We start from the raw sequence: 18,527 nt of genomic DNA, 5'->3' as shown, positions 1-18,527 counted from the left end.
CACAAACAAATCAGTTGCATAACGTTAGTAATCCCCTTGGGCACTGCTCAGCAAGAACTAAGCAAAGCAATTTGAGGATACTGTAGGAAATGTAGGAAAAATAACAATTTGGGGACTTCCCTGGTGGTCCAGTGGTTAAGGGGGTACAGGTTCAATCCCTTGTCAAGGAACTAAGAACCCACATGCTGCACTGCGTGGCCAAAACAAAAAAAAGAGAAAAATTTAAACCATAACTATGGAATCTGTCCTGACTAGGGACACACATCTTTCTGCATTCTGAGTAAGAAATCTAGTCAGAAAGTTCCTAACTAGTTTCCTGAAAAATACCTGTGATCTAGAGAGGAAGGAGATTATGTCTAATACTTGGGAACTAGAATCTGAACAAGATTAGTTTCATAAGCTCAAATAGTGGTTCACCCTCATCAATGCCACCACAAATAGGTTCTGTTCAATGTATCAGTTCCAGGTGAAAAATGGCACTGGGCAAACTCAGGATAATAGAAAAGCTTTTGACTTGTTAGGGAATAGAAAGTAGTTTACACTGGCTGAAATAAGACAGTGGAAATCTAACTAGAAATAAAACTAGAATCACAAATCACAGGTTAGTCTTTGATAGTCAATGGCAGATCACTGAACGCTACTGAACAGGAGAGTGACAAAGAGTAAAGCATACCTTCTTACTCAGTGTTTTTAGGTGGTTGATATTCAGTGAAGCTCAAGGAAAGCCAATCCGCTGCCAAGACTATGGGGGGACACTGGAGGCTCCCAGGTACAAAATTTAAGAAGGCACTCACTCTCAAGGTCAATCAAGTAACCCTGCACTTGCACAACCCTGAGAGTAAGTGACCGCCTCCTTAAATGTTGCACTTGCACAACCCTTAGTATCCTTATTTTGTGGGCTAAGCACCTCATTTATCTCATTCGTAATAGCTAAAAAGCAGAAAGAACCCAAATGTCTCAACTGATGAACAGAAAAAAAGAATGTGCTTTATTCATATAATGGAATATGGAATATTTTTGGGGGCCATAAAAAGAATAAAACATTGATACATGCCACAACATGGATGAACCTTGAAAATACTATGCTGAATGAAAGAAGTCAGTCACAAAAGACCACATATTGGTATTTTATGATTCCATTTATATGAAATGTCCAGAATAGGTAAATCTATACAGAGAGAAATAAATTAGTAGCTGCCAAGGGAGGGAGGGGTTGGGATGGAGAATGACTGCTTATGGATATATAGTTTCCTTCTGGACTGATAAAATGTAATAAAATTGATTGAAGTGACAGTTGCACAACTCTGCACATATAGTAACTTTTGAACTATACACGTTAAATAGGTGAATTGTATGATATGTGAATTATACCTTAATAAAACTTATTTTAAAAGCAGATACTTAGGGCTTCCCTGGTGATGCAATAGTTAAGAATCCGCCTGTCAATGCAGGGGACACGGGTTCCATCCCTGGTCCAGGAAGATCCCACATGCTGCAGAACACTAAGCCCGTGCGCCACAACTACTGAGCCTGTACTCTAGAGCCTGCAAGCCACAACTACTGAGCCCTCATGCTGCAACTACTGAAGGCTTCACACCTAGAGCCCATGCTCCACAACAAAAGAAGCCACCACAATGAGAATCCCGCGCACCGCAACAAAGAGTAGCCCCCGCTCGCCTCAACTAGAGAAAAGCCTGCACGCAGCAACAAAGACCCAACGCAGCCAAAAATACAATAAATATTTTTTTTTAAAAACCAGGGACTTCCCTCGTGTCACAGTAGTTAAGAATCCGCCTGCCAATGCAGGGGACACGGGTTCGAGCCCTGGTCTGGGAAGATCCCACATGCCGCGGAGAAACTAAGCCCATGCACCACAACTACTGAGCCTGCACTCTAGAGCCTGCAAGCCACAGCTACTGAGCCCGCGTGCCACAACTATTGAAGCTCATGCACCTAGAGCCCATGCTCCACAACAAGAGAAGCCACTGCAATGAGAAGCCCGCACACTGCAACGAAGAGTAGCCCCCGCTCGCCGCAACTAGAGAAAGCCTGCGCACAGCAATGAAGACCCAACACAGCCAAAAATAAAATTAATTTTTTTAAATTCGCTTTATACATTAAAAAAAGCAGATGCTTAGTAACTATCTATTGAAATAAGGCATAAAAAGGATGAAAGTCATTGTGAAATAAGAACAAGTACAATTTTTAAAGGGAGTTGTTTCTTTTCATGAATTTTTAGAGGAGGCATAGGAAAAGACACCTCTAAATCAGACTTCTATACTTTGCCCAATTAAAATCATTACCAGAGTTTGGTTCATACAGATTTCCTACCCAAAATAACTTGCTATGTGGCAATTTGTGATTTAAACATTGGTGTTGACTGATAAAGCATGAATAATTTAAACGTGTATTCTCAATATCAATAAATACTCTGTAACTCTGAGGTGTCTAAAACCTACCTTTGTAATTACAAAATTTCTTATTTCAATTCTGTTAAATAACTAGAAGTTTCCTTAGACCTGGTGGGCCCGAAGAAGGGGAAAAACCCAAGATTAAAATGATATTGCCTCTCTCTGGTGTTCCCCAACACTGTAGGAACACCCATGATGTAATTCTCAATTGTTCACAAACACCTTTCTGGTCTTCAAAGACCACAAGTAAAGATAAATAAGAGGCTGAAATAGCAAAAAAGGATCAAGGAACTTGTTTTTTTTTTGGCACCATACAGCTTTGACTGGGGCCAACACCCAGGACAGGATGCACCACCAAAGGAAGTGGATCTGCACAGGGAAACAAGAGCTGAGCCCAGGTCAGAAATGAGACAATGACATACAAAGAGAAAGCTCTGTTTCTATAGTAAGTGAATTTTTCTACAAACCTACTATGAAACTAATGTATTAACTAAAAAGTATTTATCCAAATTTTCTTCTCAGGAGAAAATGAACATTTTTTTCTTCTGGGAAGTCACTGACTTACCACCAGCTTTATATTAAAAGCCTACTTTTCATGTCTTAGGAAAAAATGAATCTATACACAGGTCAGAATAAGACTGACAAAAATATATTTTGCAAGAGTCCAATACAGTCTTATCCTCAGCTTCTGTTTTCATTTAAAAACTCAAATGTTATTTGAGGGAATTCCCTGGCGTTTCAGTGGTTAGGACTCAGCGCTTTCACTGCCGGGGCCTGGGTTCAATCCCTGGTGGGGGAAGTAAGATCCCGCAAGACCTGCAGTGCAGCCAAAAAAAAAAAAAAAAAAGAAATGTTATTTGAAAAATGTGCTTTTTGGAACATGTTTCTTCCTTTCAATGTGGTACAGGAAGGTACTGTTAAGGGAAAGTGTTAAAATACTGAAATGTCAATTTCAGAAACTTCATTAGTTGCATACCAACAATGAAAGGACTATATTTTCTATTTGCAAAACAAATGTAATAGGTTTTTCTTAAAAGCCACTGGTTTGGACTTCCCTGGTGGTCCAGTGGTTAAGATTCCGTGCTTTCACTGCAGGGGGCGCAGGTTTGATCCCTGCTGGGGAAGTTCCTCATGCTGCGCAGTGTGGCCAAAGCCACTTGCCTACATAGCCAAACTGAAATAAGGAAAACTCTGAAAGAGTAACAGAAAATTTAAAACATTTTTATACATACAACAATCCTACATTCATGTATGTGTCTGATATAAACCATCAATAAAGAAAGAGAAGTACAGGAATTCACAAATTTACTATATGGCACTGTCCCCAAAAAAAAAACAGATAGAATTTGGATAGCCTTTTCTACAGATGTATTCTCTGGGGGGAAAGACTGAAAACTGAACCTCAAACTGAATTCTACTTACCCATTAATTCTCATTAAACATTAAAAAAATGTTCATATTTTTAACATTGATAGACCAACTTAAAAACTTTAGTGAAGGGCTTCCCTGGTGGCGCAGTGGTTGGGAGTCTGCCTGCCGATGCAGGGGGCGCGGGTTTGTGCCCCGGTCCGGGAGGATCCCACGTGCCGCGGAGCGGCTGGGCCCGTGAGCTATGGCCGCTGAGCCTGCGCGTCCGGAGCCTGTGCTCCGCAACGGGAGGGGCCACAACAGTGAGAGGCCCGCATACACCAAAAAAAAAAAAAAAAAAATTTTAGTGAAGATGTGATCAAGTTGGTGACTGGTTCGGCATTAACGTGGACATTAGAATTTATTTTCAGTATTATTTCTTCTAGGAACAATGGTGTTTTACTAGCAGCTAAATTATCTCTTTTAGTACTTCATGTGATTTTCCTAACTCCATACCCAGCCATTCCTACTCTTCCCAATGTTCAGCAATTTCTCCAGAACATTTTCCTTGTCAGGAAAATTTTCCTTGTCAGCTTCTGCCCTCTCTTACCTTTTAGTTGATGCTTTCACTTGCAGGCACACCCAGGCCTTAACAGGACAGGGAATTTATCAGCAGCTATCAGCAATGGAAAGGTTCTGGAACGGGATGGGGAGTTATGTGTGTGACCAGCAATTCATGGATTTTTCTCTGCCTTCTATACTTGGCCATTTTGACACAGCCTTTAAGGCAAATACCCACCCTACCTTGGTAGCTCTGCCTATTCCTCTCAAGTGCTATCCAACAGAACTTTCTGCACTAATGGAAATGCTCAATATCTGCACTGCACTGTTCAATACAGTAGACACATGTGACTACTGTGTACTTGAAATGTGGCTGGTATGACTGAGGAACTGAATTTTTATTTAATTTTAATAGCCACATGTGTCTAGTGGCTTCCATATTGAACAGCACAGATAGCCTAGATTCCTGCAGAGACTAAAGCTATTGCTCTAATGCCAAACCCCTTGGCTAGTGACCAGACACCCAACCAGGATCATGCTAGCCCTGTCTTCTAGAAGATGTTCCTTGTATCCCCCAGCTTGGTGAGAGGGTCCTACAGTGAATAAATGAATCATCTGGAACCACAGAGTGACTACCTGCCTAATCTTCTATAGCTCCTACCATCTCAACCCCTACTGCTTTGAGTTGGAGTTACCACCTTCCTTTAGATACTGCACATTAGATCACTGCTTCTCAGACTTTAAGGTGTATATGAATCACCTGGGGATCTTGTTAAAATGCAGATTCTAATTCTGCATTTCTAACATGCTTCTAGGTGCTTGGTACCTAACCTACATGGTACTAACCCTAGGTTCTTGGTTCTCCTAACCCCTAATCTGACTGGTGTTACTGATGGTTCAGCAGCAAACATATGAATTCAGAACTCCTCAGTCATAGTATGTTTTTCATTGAACAAATATTTGCACCATGTAATGAAGCTGCACAGCAGTATCAATTTTGAGCAGTAGATGATGTTATTTGATGTGATAGACCATTTTTTAAGCATACTATTTTACAGAGGAGGCTATGACAATGAGCTAAAGATCACAGTTCTAATAAGTGAACAACTGGAATGGGAACCAAGGTTTGTTTGGTTCCAAAGCCCACATTCTTTCTGCTATGCCAACTACCCCCTCAATGCTAAACTCAGGAATGTCCACATGTCAGGATTTCCCTTCAGAAGTGAGCTGTGAAGGAACATTGCTGCTAAAGAGTTATCCTTTTTCCCCAGGTATAACAGTAATCAGAAAAACCAGCTTCTTCCATATGTATGATTAAATATCAGACATGATTATTATTTATATATTCTATTGTGTATTTTCAACCTGATCAATTTTTATTCAGCTATTGTCTCCCCAAATTTAAATTCAACTACTTTAACTCAGATGACACATCACTATACACAAGATTAAAAGAGTTTCTGACTTTTCTAATCAAATCCCACTTGAACCCAGAAGTGACCTTTTTTCCTCTATTTTTTTTTTTTATTAATTTATTTTATTTTATTTTGTTTTTGGCTGTGTTGGGTCTTCGCTGCTGTACACGGGCTTTCTCTAGTTGTGGCGAGCAGGGGCTACTCTTCGCTGTGGTGCACGGCCTTCTCATTGTGGTGGCTTCTCTTGTTGGGAGCACGGGCCCTAGGTGCACAGGCTTCAGTAGTTGTGGCACACGGGCTCAGTAGTTGTGGCACACGGGCTTAGTTGCTCCGCGGCATGTGGGATCTTCGCGGACCAGGGCTCGAATCCATGTCCCCTGCATTGGCAGGCGGATCCTTAACCACTGCACCACCAGGGAAACCCCTTTTCCTCTATTTTTAATTCATAGTTTTATTCACCAGACTTGGTTTGAATAATTCTAACCCTCTTAGAATTTTCCTTTTGTCAAGATAACTTCGAACTATTGCAGTAGCCCATTCTAGTGTTTTACCCATTGATGGTCAAAAGGTTTCCATAGGGCTTCCCTGGTGGCGCAGTGGTTGAGAGTCTGCCTGCCGATGCAGGGGACATGGGTTCATGCCCCGGTCCGGGAGGATCCCACATGCCATGGAGTGGCTGGGCCCGTGAGCCATGGCCGCTGAGCCTGTGTGTCCGGAGCCTGTGCTCCGCAATGGACGGTGAGAGGCCTGCGTACCGCAAAAAAAAAAAAAAAAAGGTTTCCCATAAAAACAAAGAGCAAACTAAAAAACATTGCAAGCTATATAATAAATGATTAATATTTTTACCATAAAGAGCTATAAAACATGTCAAAATAAGAAAAAAACTGCATACACCAAAATGAAAATTGGCAAAGACATGAAGAGCTGAAAAAGATAACTATCTTGAAAATCCAAAAGAATCAAATGAAAAACCATTTAAATCATTTTTAAAAAAGATTTACTATGTTATCCAATTCAAGATCAACACAGAAGTATCAATAGCTTTCCTATATGCCAGCAATAACCAAGTTTTTAATATGTCATGAGTAGAAGATCCCAATTGCCATATCAACTTTAAATAACCATAAAATAACTAGAAAAGTAGACATGTGCAAGACCACTATCAAGAGAACTATAAACTTTTCTAAAGGATTTTTTTTAAACCTAAATAAAGAGAATACACTGTTTCTAAATGGAAAGTCTCAACATTGTAAATTCATGGGTGTACAAATTCACCCATAAAGTAATTTATTTGTTGCAATCAATCCCAATTACATTTCCAACAGAATCTTTGTTTGTAACAAAACCTGAAAGACTGTTTCTGAAAGAAAAAAAAAAAATCTGTTTTTTGTTTTTTTTTGCGGTACGCGGGCCTCTCACTGTTGTGGCCTCTCCCGTTGCGCAGCACAGGCTCCGGATGCCCAGGCTCAGCGGCCATGGCTCACGGGCCCAGCCGCTTCACGGCATGTGGGATCTTCCCAGACCGGGGCACGAACCCGTGTCCCCTGCATCGGCAGGCGGACTCTCAACCACTGCGCCACCAGGGAAGCCCAAAAAAAAATCTGTTCTTATATATATTCTAAGACTGAGGGGGACCTGACCTTCAGCAATAATTAAAACTGGGTGGTATTGGGAATTCCCTGGTTAGGACTCTGCACTCTCACTGCCAGGGCCCAGGTTCGATCCCTGGTTGGGAAATTAGATCCTGCTAGCCTCTTGGTGCGGCCACAGAAAACCAAACCAAACCAAAAAGCCTGGGTGGGGCTTTCCTGGTGGCACAGTGGTTAAGAATCCGCCTGCCAACGCAAGGGACACGCATTTGAGCCCTGGTCCAGGAAGATCCCACGTGCCGCGGAGCAACGAAGCTCATGCGCCACAACTGCTGAGCCTGCACTCTAGAGCTCGCGAGCTACAACTACTGAGCCCGCGTGCCACACTACTGAAGCCCACATACCTACAGTCCATGCTCTGCAACAAGAGAAGCCACCGCAATGAGAAGCCCGCGCACCGTAATGAAAAGTAGCCCCCGCTCGCCGCAACTAGAGAAAGCCCGCGCGCAGCAACAAAGACCCAACGCAGCCAAAAATAAATAAATTTTTAGAAAAAAGAAAACAACCCAGTTAAAAAATATGCAAAGAACAGAATAAGAAATTTCACAGAAAGAAATGTAAACAGCCAATAAAGAAACAAAAAGATGCACAAACTCACAAGCAATCTGGAAACTATAAATTAAAATTTACCCATTATATTAGTAAAACTGTACAAGATTGATATCAAGTATCAGAGGCAATTTCATCAACTGCTGATGGAATAAAGAATGGTACACAGACTGTAGGGCAAATTGGCTGTATCTTTCAAAATTAGAAACATGTATACCTTTTAAACAACAATTCTAGGCACCTACTCTAGAGTTATTCTAGGACATTTGCACAAGAGACAAGAATAAAGGATGTTCATTTCAGTGTTGCTGATAACTGCAAAAATCTGAGAAAACTTAAATGTCCATAGATAAAGAAACAATTAAATAAATTACAGACATTCAAACTGAAATACAATCAGCTGTTAAAAAGTGTGTACTGACAGGATGAGATCTCAAAAGCATATTGCTAGGTTTTAAAAAAAAAAAGAACTACAGGAAAAAAAATTATCAATCCACGGACTTAAAAAAGATATAAATAGATATAGAAATTGCATATATTGCAGGAAAAAGAACTAGAAGAAAATTCACCAAACAGGATAGTTCTAGAAGAGGAACCTTTGCTTCTTAGCCTCTACGTAAAGAATTATTTTTTTAAAGAATGTACTTTTTTCTCTTTCTTCAAATTAAGTATACAATTTAAACATTCGTAAGATTTTTAAATGTTTTTAAAGACAGGGGCTTCCCTGGTGGTGCAGTGGCTAAGAATCCGCCTGCCAACGCAGGCGACACGGGTTCGACCCCTGGCCCAGGAAGATCCCACACGTCACGGAGCAACGAAGCCCGTGTGCCACAACTACTGAGCCCATGTGTCACAACTACTGAAGCCCACATGCCTAGAGCCCGTGCTCTGCAACAAGAGAAGCCACGACAATAAGAAGGCTGTACACTGCAATGAAGAGTAGCCCCTGCTCGCCACAACTAGAGAAAGCCCACGCGCAGCAACGAAGACCCAACGCAGCCAAAAATAAAAACAAATAAATTAATTAATTTAAAAAATTAAAAATATTTTAAATAATAAAAAAGACAGAGAAGTCAACAAAAAATATTGTTTTAATTTGCAGTTTCCAGATTATGTGAGTTTGAGCATCTTTTTCTTTCTTTCATTTTTTAATTGAAGTAGCTATTTTACAACGTTGTGCTAGTTTCAGATATACAGCAAAGTGATTCAGAGATAGATAGATAAATAGGTAGACAGATAGATAGAACAAATTGTTTTTCAGATTCTTTTCCATTATAGGTTATTCCAAGATATTGAATATAGTTTCCTGTGCTATACAGTAGGTCCTTGTTGGTTATCTATTTTATGTATGGGGACTTCCCTGGTGGTGCAGTGGTTGAGAGTCCGCCTGCCAATGCAGGGGACACGGGTTAGAGCCCTGGCCCGGGAAGATCCCACATGCTTCAGAGCAACTAAGCCCGTGTGCCACAACTTCTGAGCCTGCACTCTGGAGCCCGTGAGCCACAACTACGGAATCCTGCATGCCTGGAGCCCATGCTCTGCAACAAGAGAGGCCACTGCAAGGAGAGGCCCGCGCACCGCAACGAGAAGTGGCCCCCGCTCGCCGCAACTAGAGAAATCCCGTGAGCAGCAACAAAGACCCAACGCAGACAAAAATAAATAAATAAAATAAATGAAAAAGAAAAAAAAGTATTAAAAAAAAAATCCACCTGCCAATGCAGGCGACACGGGTTTGATCCCTGGTCTGGGAAGATCCCACATGCCAAGGAACAACTAAGCCCGTGTGCCACAACTACTGAGGCTGCGCTCTACAGCCCATGAGCCACAACTACTGAGCCCACATGCCACAACTACTGAAGCCCATGCGCCTAGAGCCTGTGCTCCATAACAAAGAGAAGCCACCGCAATGAGAAGTCTGCACACTGCAACAAAGAGTAGCCCCCACTCACCGCAACTAGAGAAAGCCCGCACACAGCAATGAAGACCCAACGCAGCCAAAATAATAATAATAATAATATTTTATATATAGTACTGTGTATCTGTTAATCCCAAACTTCCCCTCCCTCCCCTTTTGGTAACCATAAGTTTGTTTTCTATGCCTGTCAGTCTGTTTTTTATTTCTTTATTGGCTGTTTATATTTCTCTCTTTGAAACTGCTTATTCTATTCTTTGCCTAATAAAAAATAATAAATACAGGAAAATGTTCAACTTCACAGGTAACCAAAGAGATGGAAATCCAAAATGAGATATCACTTTTCAGCTACCATGTGAATTGTTTTTGGTTTGTTCAATGTCTATGTACTATTGCTAATATAAATGCTGAGAAAGTAATACTTTCTCCCAGTGGACGGAATCTTTCCAGAGGCTGTGTGTATCAAAGTAGAAGAAAAAGTCTCCAGGCTCTCCTGTGGTGGGTGGAGTTACAGAAAGCTTTTAGACCATTATTCTCTTTACACATCATCAACTGCTTTCAGTTTTCAACCCTTCTGGAGAAGTTCCCGTTCTCACCACTGAAGGCTCTTCCTATCATCTCACTCTCTTGCTCTAAACCTTTCTTGGAAAAATGTCTCAATGCCTCAAAAATAACTCACATTAAAATATGGGCACACAGCCCACTTAGTTAAAAGATGTTAGAAAACATTGGAATCTCATTCACACCCCCGTGCTATTCCAGCTAAAATCTATACTGACGAGGGACTGATGCAGAAAGTCAACTCAATGAAAAAAAATCACTGACTCACTGTCAAATCTGCATGTAATTCTTAAGAATATCTGGGACACTGCATTAAATGACTTTGGGCAAGTCATTTAAAAGTTCTGTTTCCTCAATATAAAAGGAAGATATAAAATTTGAATTTCAACCAGAAAATCAGATTTTGGACTTTGGAATATAGAGTTTTAAAAACCTGAAAGTAAATATACAAAAAAATAAAAATTTTTAAAAATGTAGTGTACAAAAATTTTTACCTAAATCCCTTAGTCTGCTGTAATAACATTTGCCCTGTATATGAATATAGATAACCATTTCCACTGTTAAAATGATCACTTTCTGGAAGTTTACAGATGTTAACAATTGCTTATTATAACTATTTTCCCAAGCATAGCTCCCAATACAATCATATACAATATGAATATGGTAATGTACTCAATTCTCTGTACAATACAAACCTCATATTCAGCATCATGCTAATATTCAAATTAGTTCCTCATACGTAGTGTCAATATTTGAGGGAGAAAACTCTATGAATAAAGAGACACAGAGATTGAATTCTGATCTTCTGACCAATTCCACGTTCAATGACTGGCCCCCTACACCCATTCCAAGGCCCCCTTACTGCAAAAGAAAGGAATCTTGCTTAGATTACCAGTCACATATATTTCCAACTCCAGTCCCTAATCTGCCATTTACTAGCTCTATGATCTTCTGCAACTTCCTTAATTTTTTAAGCTTCAGTTTTCTTATGTTTAAAATTGAAGTATTAGTACCAGCTGACTAGCAGAGTGCTGTGAAGATAAAATGAGATAATTGGGGGTGTGGGGGGATAAATAAATAAAATGAAATAATGTGCCTAGGACATTAATAATCAATCAATGAATGTTAGCATTTATGCTTATTATTATCATTATTATTGACTTAAGAATGTTCAGGGGCTTCCCTGGTGGCGCAGTGGTTAAGAATCCGCCTGCCAATGCAGGGGACACGGGTTCGAGCCCTGGTCCGGGAAGATCCCACATGCCGCGGAGCAACTAATCCCATGCGCCAAAACTACTGAGCCTACGCTCTAGAGCCCGCGAGCCACAACTACTGAAGCCCATGTGCCTAGAGCCCGTGCTCCACAACAAGAGAAGCCACCGCAATGAGAAGCCCCCGCTCACTGCAACTAGAGAAAGCCCGCGCGCAGCAACGAAGACCCAACGCAGCCAAAAATAAATAAATTTTAAAAAAAAAAGAATGTTCAGTGATATTTAAGAGTACTTTAAAAACACTATTAAATTATGAATTGATCTGTGAATTTTCTCCTCAAGCTTCCATTCTAATTTTATCTCTTCTGAAAAACGTAATGTGTTTTATTGATGCAGCATAGTTTAGAATTTGCTTAATATTTTTTAAAATAATTTCTTCCATTTTAATCTTGTCAACTATTATGTAAACTCCTCAGGGCCAGAACCTTGTTTCATAAGCCTGTGTTCACATATATATTGTGTTTACTACAATGTAATGATTTGTTACTCTATTTCTCTCCCTTCCTAGGCTCTGAGCAATTCCAAGGCAAAAAGCAAGGCTTACTTATATTTGTATCCTGGAGACTTAGTAATCAGACACAAAATAGGTCTCAATAAACGTTTGTTGAAGGGATAAATGAATGAATTAATCTTTTTTCCCCCCTGCAGTGCCTTACACAGTACGCTACACATAATAGGAACTCAGTAAAGCTCCTTAATGGATTCATGGAGAAATCTTTTGGACTCAACCACATAAAGCTTTATCTTGCCTCAGAAAAGCATTTCGACTTTAAAGGTTAGCTACTAACATTACAAATTAAAAGTTTTAGTCTAACATATATCAAATGAATAGGTTCAATAACTAACCACATCAAGGCTAGCTCTAGAAGGATTAAAATCCACTATTCTAATTAATGAATTTGTGAACCTCAGCATGGAGAAAGCCAGTTACATAATCAAAAGAGAGGTTATCAAGGATGGAACCCACACCTCCTGCAATGGAAGCCTGGAGTCTTAACCACTGGACCACCAGGAAAGTCCCTGTTTTTCTTTAATTAACAATGATCTTTTGATGTTCCTACTACCTGGTTTCTTGCAAAAACTCCTATATATCCTGGCTCCTCCCTTACATCTTCAGAGCAGTCCCTCAGAGTCATCTGAGAGGCTGTCTTCCAGGCTTAAGTCCTCAGCAAGTCCGTCAAATAAAACGTTAATTCTCAAAAAAAATAAATAAATAAAAAGAGAGGTTATGCCTTTGCAAATTTATACCTACAAAAGATAGTGAGAAATAATTATCAGAAAGCTTGTATCTGTACATTGAAATGAACAAATTATTTTTTATGCCTGAATTGATGCCACTGTTTTCACTAGAAATAAGAGTTAACAGCATAGTGATCCAAACCTGTCTCTAGAAAACAGTCCTTGAGACTCAGAGAGTAAATGTTTTGCCTCTCAGTGATTTTTAACTCCCGGAAGACTCCTTTTATTTCCAGACTGACGGATATTCAAAACTCTTTCTGTCTCCTAAAAATAAAACTGCATCCATTTCTTAAAAGGCAAACAACCTGAAAAGACACACTTTCGGAACACTAGGTTTTTATATTCAAGTAACTAAAACTATCCCTAGTGTTCAGCCTTGTGCTGCTGCAGTAGAAACACTTTTCTTAGTTTTTAAATTACATTCGTGGAGGATTTAAATGTCGTACTGTACATTCTTTCACTGTATGATCTAAACTGATTTTACACCGCATATATAATTTCATAAGTACACCGTAAAGGAATTCTACACTTGAATGAAACTGGCAAGAAACGTGAACTTAGCGCACACCCCCTTCTTCCAACTCGATACGCACATCTTAGGTTTTTTTTCTCAAGAATTTCTCTCTCCCGCCCCCACCCCACACTTTATTTCAGAGCAGCATCATTCATTATCCCACTCACCACTACCGAAAGAACCTTTCCAACTAATACTATTTCACCAGGACCCTCCTTTCACATCTCAGAGTCCGTGGGGGGTTCCGGGACGCCACCATTCCCGCCATGTCCTATAGGACCCAGGTCCTAGCGCGCAGTCCCCGACCAGCCTCAGGCGGACCCCAGGAAACTGCGAAGGTCTGACACCGCACCCCCCATCTCCGCCAGGGCAAAGCAAACCGGGCCCAGCCTCTAGGCTCCTATTCAACGTACCCTCCTCCTCGCTGTACCCCATTTCTTCCCACTTACTTTACCCAATTCTGAGTCCCCATAACCATCTTGCTCCCAACACGAACACCCTTTTTACAGTCCGGGCCCTGCCCCTTGAACCCTTCTACACCCCGGTCCCTCCCCCTAGACCTCCCACCAGCTTCAACCCTCACAGCGTGCCCTAGTGCAGACACGCGCCCTGTCCCTATAGCTACTGGACCCGGGTCCTACCCCACACGTCACACTCGAGCCCATTTCTCCCGCGACCCGACCTTCCCCACCCCCCTCCCCAAGCGCTACCACACACACCCCCCAGCACCCTGTTACCTCCGGCCCCGCCCCCCTGAGTGTCGCACTCACCGCTTCTGCCGCCGCATCATTAACCGCCGCGGCTGCTATAGCTACAGGGAGCCAAGGCAACCAGCTCTCGCGACACTTTCCTCAGCTACGGCGAGAACGGCCGGGAAGAGTCTCTCGCAAGAAAGTAAATGAGTCAGGGTCGAGACGGCTAAGTATATCTCGCGATAGTATTGTGTAAAATGGCGGCCGCAAGGCGCTTAAGGGGTGGCATGGAAAAGTCTGGAGGTGGGCGAGGGCGGAGAAGGATATGGAACTGGCAGGAGAGTCGGATAAGTATTGTAGGCAGGACGCAGGACGGTCTGGGATGGGGTAAGTTAGTATGACGAACCCTACACTGGAATAACTTGAGGTATGGGGCTGTCTTTTCCCAGTGCCTCAAACTTAAAGCAGTGTCGCCTTGGCTGAAGTTCAGTCTTCCTGGCATTTTCCTTATGCATGCAGAGTAGAGATGGAGGGAGCAAGCCAGAAATTGACCTTTCCAACTCCTCCTTAACCTTCCTTCAGGAAACTTTGATTCGTTCTTCCCCTACTTTGGTTTGTGAATGGTGTTTGACTTAACAGAAATATTTACGTTTATACACTCGTGCCCCGCCCCCATCAATTTGCCCAACGAAACTAGGAAATCAAAGTGTTTTGTTGTTGTTGTTTTTAGTCGAACATTATTACAGATGTTTGGCCTTGAATGTGGAAGGGGGCCGCATTGGTTTGTGATTTGAACTTTGCAGTTGTTGCTTGCCACCCTGTGGGCACATCCTTGGTGACTCTCTCAACACTTAGTTGTAAGGGCTTTCTCTCTGCCCTCAGAAAGCTGTAAATGCAGACTGAGTAGGATCTGGAACAGACGACAGACATGTTAGGGGACACACTGACTGAAGCTGCCCACCCTGGCCAGGCAAGATAGTAGCCACTTGCATGAGTCATCTTACAACAGGAGGTCCTGGTAAGGAACGAGGAACTAACAAGCTACCACCAACCGGTAGAATTCAGGAAAGGTCAAAATGAGAGAGGAGACACCAGTCCATATGTCCTAGCAACATCCCAGAATCCTCACTGGAATCTGTTTTGTCTGAGCAGTGCGCGCACCACCAGGAAGGACCCTGAGTCAGAATGATTGGCCAGAGACAACCCGGAAAGTAACCCCATTCCCATAAAACTCAAGGCTGCAAGCCACGTGGCAGAGCAGTTCTCCTGGGTTCCCTTACCCTGCTGCTATCTGCCTGGGCACCTCTTCCTAACAGTCTCTTGCTTTGTCAGCACGTGTGTCTCCTCGGACAATTCATTTCTGAGTGTTAGACAGCAGCCCACCCTCAGGCCCTGGAAGGGGTACCCCTTACTGCAACAGCTATATAAAGAACGTTGTTCAGTGAGAGTAAAACAGAGGAGAACAAATAAGGGAATAAAAATAATAAATGGAGAATTCAGTTTCTTCTCTCCAATCCCCTGAATACCTCTCATAGTCTAGACCAGTGCTGTCCGGTAGAAACATACTGTGAGGGACATCATGCAATTTAAAATTTGTAGAAGCCACATTTTTTTAAAAAGTAAGAAAAATGAAATTTAGTTATTCACTTAACCCAACGTATTCAAAATATTTCAACATAATATTTTGAAATTTTTAAAAATTTTTATTGGGGGTATAGTTGATTTATAATGTATTAGTTTCTAGTGTACAGCAATTTTTTTAACATTTTGAAATTATTAATGAGATATTTTACATTCTTTTTTCATACTGAGTCTTCAAAATCCATTGTTTATTTTTACAGAGCATCTTAATTTAGCCTAGGCAAATTTTAAGAGCTTAATAGCCACATGTGGCTAGTGACTGCAGCATTAGACAGCAAAGCTCTAGACCCTATACCAGGGAATGCATTATCTGGATGACTTTAGGGGCATAGTATTATGGGCAGGTGGTTTATGTAAAAGAAAACCTTGAAGTTGCTAACTCAAACGGCTGCAGAGTCTAGGTGGGTAACAATAAAAGAGATCTGATGTAAAACAATAGGTGGTAGTGGGGACTTGTGCCCACTGAAGAGTGCAAGTGAAACAGGAGGAAAGGGGGCAGGGCACAACCTTTGAAAGAATGACACAGCCTAAGGACGGAACATAAACTGATTAGAACCAAATGGGTCCAAGATGGCAGAGAAGTCAACTTCCACTAGACCTTGAGCCTCAGTATACGCTCACTGTAACACATCAGCAAGTTAAATGACACACCCAAAGGCACCATGACAGTGGCGGTGCCCACTGTCAAAAAGTGGATGGTGGCCCAATTCCTGGAAATCCCCACCCCTTCCCGAAATAGCTGGAATACTTCTCCCACTCATTAGCCTATGAAATTACCCACCCCTGTAAAAACTAACAACCCCATACCCTGGCGGCCTTTCTTACCTTCTGAGATGGCCCACACTCTGTCTGAAGAGTGTTTCTCTCTAAATAAATCCACTTCTTACCTATCACTTTGTCTCTCACTGAATTCTTTCTGCGATGAGACATCAAGAACCTGAGCTTCATTAAGTCCTGAAACCAGGTGTGTGATCTCATTTGGAAGACTGTGGGCTTTGGTGGGGTTCTGGCACGCGTGTTCAAGTCCCAATCTGAAGTGCATGGTTTCACAAGCTTCTATATAAAAAGAGTTTTCCTGCAGCCATTATGGAAAACACTATGGAGATTCCTCAAAAAATTAAAAAGTAGAATTTACGTATGATCCAGCAATTCCAATCCTGAGTATCTGAAGAAAAAAAAAATGTTAACTAGAAAAGATATATGATATGCACCACTGTGTTCCTTACAGCATTATTTACAGTAGCCAAGATGTAGAAGCAACCAAAGTGCCCATCAGTAGATAAATGATGGGTATATATTTACAAGATTTCAGATATTCTGAGGTAGGAAAAATTAAGTTGCTAGGTTTTCAGAGCTGTTGACTATTAGACCCTGAACTTTTTTTACCCCAACTTTAAGGGTAGGCATTTAATAATTATTTTATAGCTGGGAAATCTCTTTGTCACATGAATGTTGTTATTTACTTTTGTACATCTGATGCCTGATTTATAGTACCTAGTGTATAGTGGGCACTCAATAAACATTTGTTGAAGGAATATAGTCCTTAACTTTTGGGGAGGGCTCACAGACTTTTTTTTTTTCAATTTTTATTAATTTATTTTTGGTTGTGTTGAGTTTTCATTGCTGCACGTGGGCTTTCTCTAGTTGCAGTGAGTGGGGTCTACACTCCGTTGCGGTCGGTGGGCTTCTCATTATGGTGGTTTCTCTTGTGGAGCACGGGTTCTAGGTGCTTGGGCTTCAGTGGTTGTGGCGCGTGGGCTCAGTAGTTGTGGCGCACAGGCTTAGTTGCTCTGCTGCATGTGGGACCTTCCTGGACCAGGGCTCGAACCCGTGTCCCCTGCATTGGCAGGTGGAGTCTTAACCACTGTGCCACCGGGGAAGCCCGGGCTCACAGACTTTTAAACATGAGAATCTCATAAAAGCTATGAAATCTTATCCACATCCTGTCTGTGCCCTGCCCATATTCCCTCAGCCTATCCTAGAGTTCACTACAGCTTTGGTAGACAAATCCTGTACAAGCCATAGCTTCCTACCTTAAACACCTGAGTTATCTCCTTGCCTGGAAGTGCCAGCAGAGTTAACATTCCCCTTGGCAATCCGTAACCAATGAGAGATGGGATTTGGTAGCTCAATATTCCAGTTACTACTGGAATAGTAGTAGAATTGCCTCAGTGAGGCAATTCTGAAGTATGTTTTACTATAGTGTTTCTCAAACTTTACTAACACTTAAGAATCACCTGGAAAGATTAATAAGACACAAATTCTTGAATTTGCAAAAATTTTTTTGGCCTTGCTGCGCTGTTTGCAGGATCTTAGTTCCCCCGACCAGGGATCGAACTGGGTCCCTGACGGTGAGGGCGCCAAGTCCTAACCACTGGACTGCCAGGGAATTCCCTTGAATTTGCACTTTTAACCAAGCTCCCAGGAGAAAATGTTGCTGCCAGTGCATGGACCACACTTTGAATAACATTTTTCTCAGAGAGTCTCTAGTGAGATTCAGCCCCAGTTGCTGGAAGCACCTTTTTGGCCTTCTTCTTATTCCCTTACACTGCTTGGATTCTGGGACCACCTCCCAAATTTACTACTTGCATCCAAATCTTTGTTTCAGGGTCTGTTTGTGGGGGAAGGCAAACTATGACAACTCTTCTTAGAAAAATGCACATAGAAGTAGAGTTTTGTGTACTAGTTTAGAGGAAGTATGAATTCCCTGAAATTTATTTATGTCATAAAGGAAGGTGACCAGGGTAAATGTCATATGACCCAAG

The sequence above is a fragment of the Tursiops truncatus genome, chromosome 16, assembly GCF_011762595.2.
Source record: "Tursiops truncatus isolate mTurTru1 chromosome 16, mTurTru1.mat.Y, whole genome shotgun sequence".
NCBI classification, from domain to species: Eukaryota; Metazoa; Chordata; class Mammalia; order Artiodactyla; family Delphinidae; genus Tursiops; species Tursiops truncatus.
This window is presented reverse-complemented; position numbering follows the sequence as displayed.